Genomic DNA, 10,827 nt, shown 5'->3' with positions numbered 1-10,827 from the left:
AGATGTGCTGGGGACAAGGGGGCTGGGAAGGGGGCTTCTATTTCTCCTTACTGTTTCCATTCACACACCCACACAATACCTGAAGCATTTAGGACTAAGTGTTAATATTTGCTTCTTTATGTGGAGGGTATTGGGGTATTTTAGGGATTATCTTCTTTGCTTCCTGTGTTTTTTTATTTTTTATTTTTGAGATCCCACAAGATTATATGTATTATCTTTTTTAGTACATAGTCTTCATAAAAAGGTTAGAAAATACTGAAGTCTACGGCCATACCACCCTGAACGCGCCCGATCTCGTCTGATCTCGGAAGAAAATACTGAAAAACAGAAAGAAAACCATTATACTTACCTGTCATACTCCTGCCCAGAGAGTCACTATCCATTAATTTCTTTTTCCTGTCAATTCCTGTTAATTTTTCCTGTTAATTAATTTCTTTTTTCCTGTCAATGTATGCCTACATTTGTCTTCAAAAAAGTGGGAAACAGTATTACATACTATTTTATAGCTTTTCCAAGTGTTAACATTTTCTATATATTTTTTAAAATGAAAAAGTGCAGGGGCACCTGGGTGGCCCAGTTGGTTGAGTCTGACCCTCAGTTTTGGGTCAGGTCCTGATCTCAAGGTTGGGAGATCAATCTCCATGTCAGGCTCTGTGCTGAATGGCGAATCTGCTTGAGATTCTCTCTCCTTCTCCCTCTGCCCCTCCCATGTCTCTCTCTCATATAGATAAATCTTAAAAAAAAAAAAAAAAAGAAAGAAAGAAAAAGTGCAAAAGCATGGGCACATGATCAAAATAAACCAGACTTTGTGTTGAGCATGTAAGGAAACCTGTGGATTCCTGGCTTTATCTCTCTGGTCGCCTCCTGGATTCTGAATAAGCTCTTATCCTTCCATTTGCCCAGCAGAGCCCTGTTCTGCCCATTTTCTATGGAGGTGGATGAGGATTTGGCTCCCTCTTGCCTTGTGTCCCAACACCAACGTCAGTCCTATGGCTGAGTTCCTTCTTTGGCTTCTGAAGGTCCTGCCCCCCCCTCCCCCCCCCCCCCCGCCTTGCAGTCACACTTCTGTGGCCTCTCACCCTTCCTGGAATAGAGCTGACCTCAGGGCCTTGGCTCTTGTCATTCTACTTGTCTAAAAGGCCCTTCCTTCCCCAGAGACTCTGAGGCTCCTCCCCATCGTATTCAAGTTCATGTAACGTGTCAAAAATGCATCCCACCCCCACCTGACTCCCTCTTACCCTCTTCACTCTCTGGAACCCTTATCACTGGCCGACAAACCCCACAACTGCTTATCTCATTTTCTGTCTCCCCACCAGAATGATCTCTTAGGGGACACAAACTCTCTTGGCCTGGTTCCCTGCTGTTTTCTTGGGCATCTGGAATCTGGAGCACAGAAGGACCATTGCTGAGGAATTATTTGGGGAATGACGGAATAAGCAGCACCCTCAGGACACACACACTCCTCCCTTCCATCTGAGTGTCCAGCCTCCTCCCCTCCTCTCCTGGCTCCATCCCTTGAGTGGGTGCCACCAGCTCCCTTATAGCTTGCTTTGGTTCTAACCTGGTTGTTGTTGTTGATGATGATGATAATATGCCCAGGACAAGACTCTTGGAGATATTTCAATGACCCCTGATTAGATTCTGCATCTCTCTTTTGTCTGGGTCACAGTGCTCAAGGAACACCAAGGACAACTAATTCCTACCTCAGGGCCTTTGCGCTTGCTGTTCCCACTACTAGGCCACTCTCCCTTAACGTCTTGTTAATGAGTATTTGGCTTAAATGCCACCTTCTCAGACTATCCTGACCTCTTGACTCAATTAGCAGTACCCCCACACCCCCACTCCCCAATCTCTATGTTGTCAAGCACCCCTCTCTACCTCCCCACTGGGATTTCCCATGAAAGCACATCTGCATGGACAAGCAATGTACACTCAGTGGGGGCAGATGGGGATACAGTGTTAACATGACTCTGACAAGGGTAGGTCAGTGAAGGGCTCTGTGTACCAGACTGCCATGTGTGGTGAGGAAGCCCCAGGTGGGAGGTAGGTAGATGGTCTCAGGAGGTAGGGATAGGGGGCTAATGGGAACACGGGAACAAGGTCCTGGAGCCAGGGACTGTGGCCTTGATGTGTAGGTGAGAGGTTTGGAGAATGGGTTCTGAAGTGTGTTTTTACAAGATCAGTTTGGGAAAAAACAAGACAAAGGCAGATCTGCCTGTATATCCTCTATATCAGTTTTTCTCTCTCTATTTAGCTGTCCCTCCATTTATCCATCTCTATATTTGTCTGTCTATCTATCTATCCGTCCATCACAGTATGTTGTGATTTAGAACTAAAAGTGCTGGTTGCTATACTCCACGAGGAAATTCTGGAACCAACAGAAGCGCCGTTAAAAGTGGTATCCCTGGAGTGCCTGCATGGCTCAGTCGGTTGAGTGTCTGACTTTTGATTTTGGCTCAAGTCTTGACTTCAGGGTCAGGAGATAGAGCCCGAATGCACGCTCCCTGCACAGTGGGGTGGGGGGAGGGTCTGCTTCTCTCCTTCTCCCTCTGCCCCTCCTCTGCTCTCTCTCTTGGGCTTTCTCTCTCCCAAATAGATAAATATTTTTAAAAGATTTTATTTACTTGTCAGAGAGAGAGGGAGGGAGAGCACAAACAGGGGAAGGGCAGAGACAAAGCAGACTCCCTGCTGAGCAGGCAGCCCAACGCGGAACTCAATCCCAGGACCCTGGGATCATGACCCAAGCAGAAGGCAGAGGCCCAACCAACTGAGCCACCCAGGTGCCCCGGATAAATAGATCTTTAAAAAAAAAAAAAAAAAAAAGTGGTCTCCTGGGGGAGGATTGCTATGGGAAATTATTACTTTCTACTTTATTTATTTCTTTATTGCATTCGTCTTTAAAGATTATAAGCTGGTGATATGTGGGTGATGGGGGAAACAATATTTACCTATGTAATTGTTCTGATGAGATCATGGATGATTGGGTGAAGGCGCAGATGATTGGGGTGAATGAGGGTGAACCTACAGTGAGCAGAGCCCTCCCCCCTCCCCGCGTTGGCTGGCACGATGGAGTCAGCGCTCCAGGAGGGCTATCCAAAGTAGTTGACCCTGGGGGCTCTGTGGCCATCGGCCTGGCTTCAGATGCTGGCACCTCTGCTATTATTTAGCTGTGTGACTGGGGGCTGGTGACTGTACCTCTCTGTGCCTTCGTCCTGCGTCTCTGACATAGACGATATCACGTGGTTCGCTGCAGGGTATTGTGCGCATCAAAAGACCTCACGCGGGTGAATACGTGGAACCGCACCTCGCACATAACGAGCCCTTGAAATAAGCAGTTACCACAGTTCATTGTCATCACTGGAAAGTGTGTTATTAGTACAGACCAGGGCAGTGGTAATTTGGATAAACTGAACATGTTTAAGAGGCAGAAATGATAGGTTGGGGACCAACGCATCTCAATTTGCTTGGGATTTCCCTGATTTTAGCACCGAATGCCCCGCAGCCCGGGAACGCTCACTCTTGGGTAAAACAGGAGGGCAGCTGGTCACCCTGAGATAAATCTTGGGACCCACTGGTGAGACGGAGAAAGCTCTGGCAACTCCCAGCTTTGGGGCCTGGTGAGACAGAAGCGCAAGGAAGAGCCTCGGGGAGAGGAACCATTTTGGGGGAAGCGGACATATCCAAGTGTGGCTGTTTTGAGCTGAGGGGCTTCTTGCCTGTCTTGGCGAGAGAAGACAAGTTTTCCGGTGGAAGCTCAGTTCGGGGGTCCCCACATTTTGTTCTGAAATATTTCGAACATACAGCAAAGTTAAAAGAATTATACAACTGTCCGGTGAATACCCACACAGTCCTACATATTGCAGTGAACATTTGAATGTATTCCAGTATCTGATTCCTACCCACTCGTCCATCTTACTTTTTCTTCTTTTTCTTTTCTTTTTTTTTTTTTAAGAGAGAGGGTGAGAGTTCATGTGGTGGGGGCGGGGGGTGGGGAGCAGAGGGCGAGGGAGAGAATCCCAAGCAGACTCCCCGCTCAGCACAGAGCCCAGTGCGGGGCTCAGTCTCCCAACCCTGAGATCATGACCTCGGCCACAGCTACTTAACCAGCTGAGCCACCCAGGGGCCCCACTCTTCACTCATTTTATTTATTTTTATTTAAAAAAATTTTTTATTTATTTGACAGAGATCACAAGTAGGCAGAGAGACAGGCAGAGAGAGAGGAGGAAGCAGGCTCCCCGCCAAGCAGAGAACCCAATGCGGGACTTGATCTCAGGACCCTGAGATCATGACCTGAGCCGAAGGCAGAAGCTTAACCCACTGAGCCACCCAGGCGCCCCTCTTTACTCATTTTAAAGTGCCACAAACACCTGCACACTCTCCTCCCAGTTCTTCAGTGCCTATACTATCAACCAGAGTTCAATAGCTGTTTATAGCTCTTTTCTTTTATGTAAAATTTGCATACAGTGATGGGAACAGATGTTGTATACACTTCCTGAGTTTTCCTAAGCCTCAGCTAGAGCCATGGAATAAAGACCTTATTCACCCCCAGTGACACTTAAACCAAACAAACAAATCAAAATTACCAGAGGGCACCCCGGCTTTGCCACTTGATAATAAGCTCTGTAACCTGGAGCAAATGACTTTCCCTTTCTGGGCCTCAGCTTCTCATCTCTAAAATGGACTAGTAAGGGTACTATCTAAGATCAGACACAGTTATGTGGACATTAAACTACTTAATTTACATAGAAATACTGGGGAGGGCCTGGCCCCTAGCAAATGCCTTAAGAACACTCACTTTTGGGGCGCCTGGGTGGCTCAGTGGGTTAAACCTCCGCCTTCAGCTCTGGTCATGATCTCAGGGTCCTGGGATTGAGCCCCCCATCGGTTCTCTGCTCAGCAGGGAGCCTGCTTCCCCGTCACCTCTCTGCCTACTTGTGATCTCTCTTTCTGTCAAATACATAAATAAAATCTTTAAAAAAATAACGAACACTCACTTTGAACATTAGCCCATTGAAACAGTCAAAGGAACTAGAGTTGGTGGAAGAAGAAATAATGGGGTCAGGATGTTCCTGAAAAATGTCAAAGAGAGAGAAGGAAGCTGTGAGCTAAATCCTGACCTCCCCACCCCCACGGAAAATCAGCAGGTGAGGGCTCCATTCCCCTACGGGCAACTAGAAGGATCCAGCACCTTCCGAATGATGGAAATGACCAGAGAAAGCCGCAATTCTGCAGGTGTTGGCCATTCATCACACGCGCTGCAAAAGATCTTATTTATTTTATTTTATTTTAATTTTTTAAAGATTATTTATTTATTTATTTGAGAGAGAGACAGTGAGAGAGAGCATGAGCGAGGAGAAGGTCAGAGAGAGAAGCAGACTCCCTGTGGAGCTGGGTGCGCAATGCGGGACTCCATCCTGGTCCTGGGATTATGACCTCAGCCGAAGGCAGTCGTCCAACCAACTGAGCCACCCAGGCGTCCCGATCTCATTTATTTTAATCATGAGCACATGCTTTTGTATTTTCAATTTCAGTTTAATTTGAAAAACACAGGCAAGATTCTGACACCTGTTACAACGCGGATGAATCTTGAGGACATCCCGCTGGGTGAAATGAACCAGTTACAAAAGGTCTGGATGATTCCACTCATAGGAAGTTCCTAAGGTGGTCAAATCCATAGAGATCGAAAGTAGAGGGGTGGGTGCTCGGGGGTGGGAAGTTAAGGTTTAATGGGGACAGAGTTTCAGTTTTGCACGATGAAAAGGTCCTAGAGGTGGGTGGGGCCGGGTGCACGACCTCCTGAGTGTACTTAATGCCACTGAACTGTGCGGTTAAAGATGGTAAAGATGGTAAACTTTCTCTCACTTGTATGTTACCAAAATTAAAAGCTGACAGAAAAGCACAGAAGATAATCCCTCCAAACCCCTGTGTCTCCACATGAAGGAGCAACAGTTAACATTTGGTGGTGATTGCTTCAGGTGTATGTTTTCCTTTTGAAAAAGAAAGAAAACAGGGTTGAAGTTGACCCCTCCCCCAACCCCCCATAATTTCAATTCAGAAAGTCCCTAGTAGTTTATAATGAGAAGTCCCCCTCCCTCTCGGGTCCTCCGACTACCTCCTCCCACCTCTGCTTTGGAAGGAACGAGAGTCCCCAGGTTTTTCTGTCTTCTTCCAGAGATGATTGATTAATTCCAGGCTGGCAACTTTAAGTTGGAAACTACTTAATAATTTGGCCAGGTGTAGAAGTAGTATTTGAATGTTTAAAAGAACATATTTCTCCTTATTTCTATTTAATTTTTAGATTTGTAATAACTGCTAAGGAGTTCAGAAGGGTTTGCTTGGTGGAGGCATTTAACAGGATTAAAGAATCAGATATATTACTTTTATAAATGCTATGTACAATGTTTTTTTTTTTTTTAACGATTTTATTTATTTGACAGAGATCACAAGCAGGCAGAGAGGCAGGCAGAGAAAGAGGAAGGGAAGCTCCCCACTGAGCAGAGAGCCCAACACGGGGCTCGATCCCAGGACCCTGGGATCATGACCTGAGCTAAAAGCAGAGGCTTTAACCCATGAGCCACCCAGGCGTCCCGCCACATACAACGTTTAAGCGATTTCAGCCCACGACATTTCTGAATGGATCCAAATGAATAGCCAGAGACCTCTTTGCCAAGTGATTGTCCACTTATCTGGGTATAAAAGAAACATAACAGCTGTGATTGGAACCAAAGGCTTAAGGGAAACTGTTTCTGTTTCTAAAAATATAATTTATTTGTTTATATATTTTTAAAGATTTTGTTTATTTATTTGACAGAGAGCGAGAGAGCACAAGCAGGGGGAGCTGCAGGCAGAGGGAGGAGCAGGCTCCCCGCTGAGCAAGGAGGCCCATGAGGGAGTTGACCTCAGGACCCTGGGATGATGACCTCAGTGGAGGCAAACACCCAACCCGTGGAGCTACCCAGGCATCCCTAAAAATACAACTTGAATTGACTGTACGTTTACAGTAACCATAACGATGCATTTTTCAAGGCACTAAAGCTGTCCCCACCCAGGCATTGTCCTGAACCTGTTTGCTTTGAGGAACCGGTAGGGCAGTGTGGCCGGAGCGGAGGGAGTGAGGGGTTAAGTGGGAGGAGGTGAGGGCCACGAGGTGAAGAGGGCGTGTGTGGGACAGACAGGGGCTTCGGGGCTGCAGGGAAGGGGGCTTTATCCATAGTGAGGTGCACACCATGGAGGATTCTGATCAGAGGGACTGATCTCACTTGGTTTTGCATAATTTACACTAACTGTTGGACTTGGGGCTTGGGCACTGGGTGCGTGGGGCAGGTGGGAAAAAAAAACTGGGTCGTAGGGGTTTCCCCTCTACACATTTAAAAAAAAGAAAAGAAAAAAAGGCGGAGGTTTTGGCCTGGGAAGCTGGCGGGCTGGGGGAGTAGGGGGGCGCCCAGCAAGGACCAGATCGCCTAGGTGCCTTTCTCCGACCCTTGGTCTGTGCACTGCTGCCCCCGCGTGGCTACAGTGCGAACTGCAGCGGTATCCTGCAGACCACGTTTCCGTTTTGGTGAGCCAAGGCTTCTTCCAGACCCCTTGTGCAGGGCATGGAGAATCCCGAGATGTATCGGTCCAGGAATTGGGCCAGAGAAACTCTGAGTGAAATACCCGAGGATTCATATACTTTCAGGATAACCCGATGGGCGGTGGGCTTCTTTGGAAATTGCACACTGCATCTGCTCCAGAGGGATTCTCAGAGGAGGGGTCCACGCGGCATCTTCAGGGACCAGTAGGAGCATCAGGGAGGCACTAAGAAAAGACATCCTAGGCGGAAGGAAGGGCCTGAGCAAAGCAAGGTCAAAGCTGAATTCCTGATACATCCGCCCGTCTTACTCCTGCTAACTGCTCCTCTCCGCCTGGGTCATGGGGTCACCATTGAGACCCACACTTGGTCCTGAACTCCTCTCTTGCTCTCACTCCTGCCATCCCTGGCCACCACCCAGCGCCAGACACCTGTCACTTGGGTAGCTGTCCCAGCCTTTAATTCCTAGTCATCTACTGCAGTCCCAAAGGGACCTATTACTGTCTCTCCTCTGCTCAGCCCCCAAGCTCCTGCCCCGGCCTCCACTGCTCCGGAGAGCAAGTCCACACCCTTCATCTTGGTGTATTGGGTAGTGGGAGACCCGGCCCTGCCTGTTCCGTCACATCATTGGCATGAACAACTACACGACGAGCAATAACAGTAATAATAACAGCAGCTCCCTCTAGATACACGCTGCAAAGTCTGTGTCATGTGGTTTAGAGGTGGCTTCACGGTGGCTTTATCATTTCCATTTTACAAAAGGGCATGCTGAGGTTCAGAGAACTCAAAGGACTTGTCCAAGGTCACCAGCCTGATGGTGAACTCAATTCTTTCCAACTCCAAAACTCACGTGTAATCCCAACACCCTGTTCCCATCATGACGCATCTCTGCTGTGATGGGTTTAACTTCTTGCCTGTCCCTCTGTCTTAGTCACTCAGCCTGCTCTAATGGGATGCCATTAGCTGGGTGGTCTAAATGGCAGACATGTATTTCTCAGTTCTGAAGGTTAGGAAGTCCAAGGTCAAGGTGCCAGGCGATTCAATTCCTGATGAGGGCTCTCTTCCTGGCTTGCAAATGCTCACCATCTCACAGTGCTGTCACATGGCAGAGGGAGACAGAGGACAGAGGTGGTAAGGGGGAGGGGGCGGCTCCCTGGTGTCTCTGGTCCCTGGTGTCTCTTCTTAGAAGGGCAGCATCTCATCAAGAGGGCCCCACCCTCATGGCCACAATCAAACCTAATCTCCTCCTGAAGGCCCCCCGTCCAAATTCTATCACATTGGGGATTAGGGCTTCAGTATATGAATTTGGAGGGAACAAGCATTCAGCCCCCAACATCCTCCTTTCAAAGGATGGAACCTAATTCTCGAACTTTGTTTGAGTGTGGGTCAGACTTTAGGGACTCTGTTTAAAAGAAGAAAACAAACCACTTTTTACTTTCCTGTTTTTCTAGGCACCTTCGCTGAAGATCTTTCTTTCTCTCTGTGGCTCAGGTTACTGCCTGATATCCTTTCATTTCAACCCAGAGGACTTTTTCCACCATTTCTTGCCGGGTAGGTCTAGTAGTAATGAATTTCATCAGCTTTTGTTTAAATGAGCATATATTAATTTTTACCTTATTTTTTAAAAAGAGTTTATTTATTTATTTGACAGACAGAGATCACAAGTAGGCAGAGGGGTAAGCGGGGGGGGGGGGGGGAAGCAGGCTCCCTGCTGAGCAGAGAGCCTGATCGATGTAGGGCTCGATCCCAGGACCCTGGGACCATGACCTGAGCCAAAGGCAGAGGCTTTAACCCACTGAGCCACCCAGGTGCCCTCCCCCCAGCACTTTCAATATATCAACCACTACTTTATGGCCTCCAAGATTTCTGATAAGAGCTCTGCTAGTAAAGAAGGATGCTTTTCATTCTCATTTACTTCAGTTGTCCATTTTTCAAGTTTGCCAATTCTTTCTTCTTCCTGCTTAAATCTATAAGTCCCTGTAGTAGATTTTTTTTATTCATTTCAGTTGTGCTTTTTAGCTCCCTAATTTCCCTTTGGTTACTTTTTATAATTTCTATCTTTATTGATGTTCTCATTTTGTTTATACATCATTTCCCCGTTTTTGTCCATGTTTTCCTTTCACTCTGTGGGCATATTGAAGATAGTTATTTTATAGGTTTCTTTCCCCTAGTAAGTTCAACATCTGAGTTTTCTCAGGGCTGGGTTTTTTTTTTTTTAATATTTTATTTATTTATTTGAAAGACAGAGATCACAAGTAGGCAGAGAGGCAGGCAGAGAGAGAGAGGAGGAAGCAGGCTCCCTGCTGAGCAGAGAGCCCGATGTGGGGCTCAATCCCAGGACGCTGGGATCATGACCTGAGCTGAAAGCAGAGACTTTAACCCACTGAGCCATCCAGGTGCCCCTCAGGGCTGGTTTTTTGTTCGTTTTGTTTCTATGAATGCATCAGATCTCTCTGTTTCTTTGCTTTGTTGTGTTTTGTTGAAACTGATCATTGAACCTTATAATATGATAATTCTGGAAATTTAATTCTCACCCTTTCTCCGGGGTTTCCTTTTTCCTTTTCTTTTTAAAATTGTTGTAAGGGTCTCTGTTCTGTAGATCAGCCTGAGGTGGAAGCTTAAGGGCTCCAGAGGTCTTTTTTTTTTTTTAATATTTTATTTACTTATTTGACAGAGAGATCACAAGTAGGCAGAGAGTGAGGGGGAAGCAGGCTCCCTGCTGAGCAGACAGGCCAATGTGGGGCTCGATCCTAGGACTCTAAGATTATGACCTGAGCTGAAGGCAGAGGCTTAACCCACTGAGCCACCCAGGCGCCCCTCAGAAGTCTTTTCTGAACCTTTGTTTTTCCTTGGGCATGTGCAGTGGTTTTCTAAATTCACCCATAGATCTGGTTGCTTATGAGTGTCACCATCCTCACTTAAATAACTGGCTCCCAAAAGGAGCAAAATGGTGGGGGGAGGATCCCAAACAGATACTATTCCTTAAAATCTCATGGAAGCCGGGGTGCCTGGATGACTTAGTTAGTTAAGCATCTGCCTTTGGTTCAGGTCATGATCCTGGGTTCCTGGGATCGAGCCCTCCATCGGGCTCCCTGCTCAGAGGGGTCTGCGTTTCCCTTTCCCTCTGCCCCTGGTGCTTACTTGTGCATGAGTTTAGGCACACATGCTCTCTCTCTCTCTCTCTCCAGTAATTAAATAAAGTCTTAAAAAAGAATCTCCCAGGATTAGCTGGTGGGGGTTGAAATAATGACTGCCAG

Source organism: Mustela nivalis (assembly GCF_964662115.1).
Source record: "Mustela nivalis genome assembly, chromosome: 1".
Taxonomy (NCBI): domain Eukaryota; kingdom Metazoa; phylum Chordata; class Mammalia; order Carnivora; family Mustelidae; genus Mustela; species Mustela nivalis.
The sequence above is the reverse complement of the archived record's forward strand: the minus strand, read 5'-3'. Positions refer to the sequence as shown.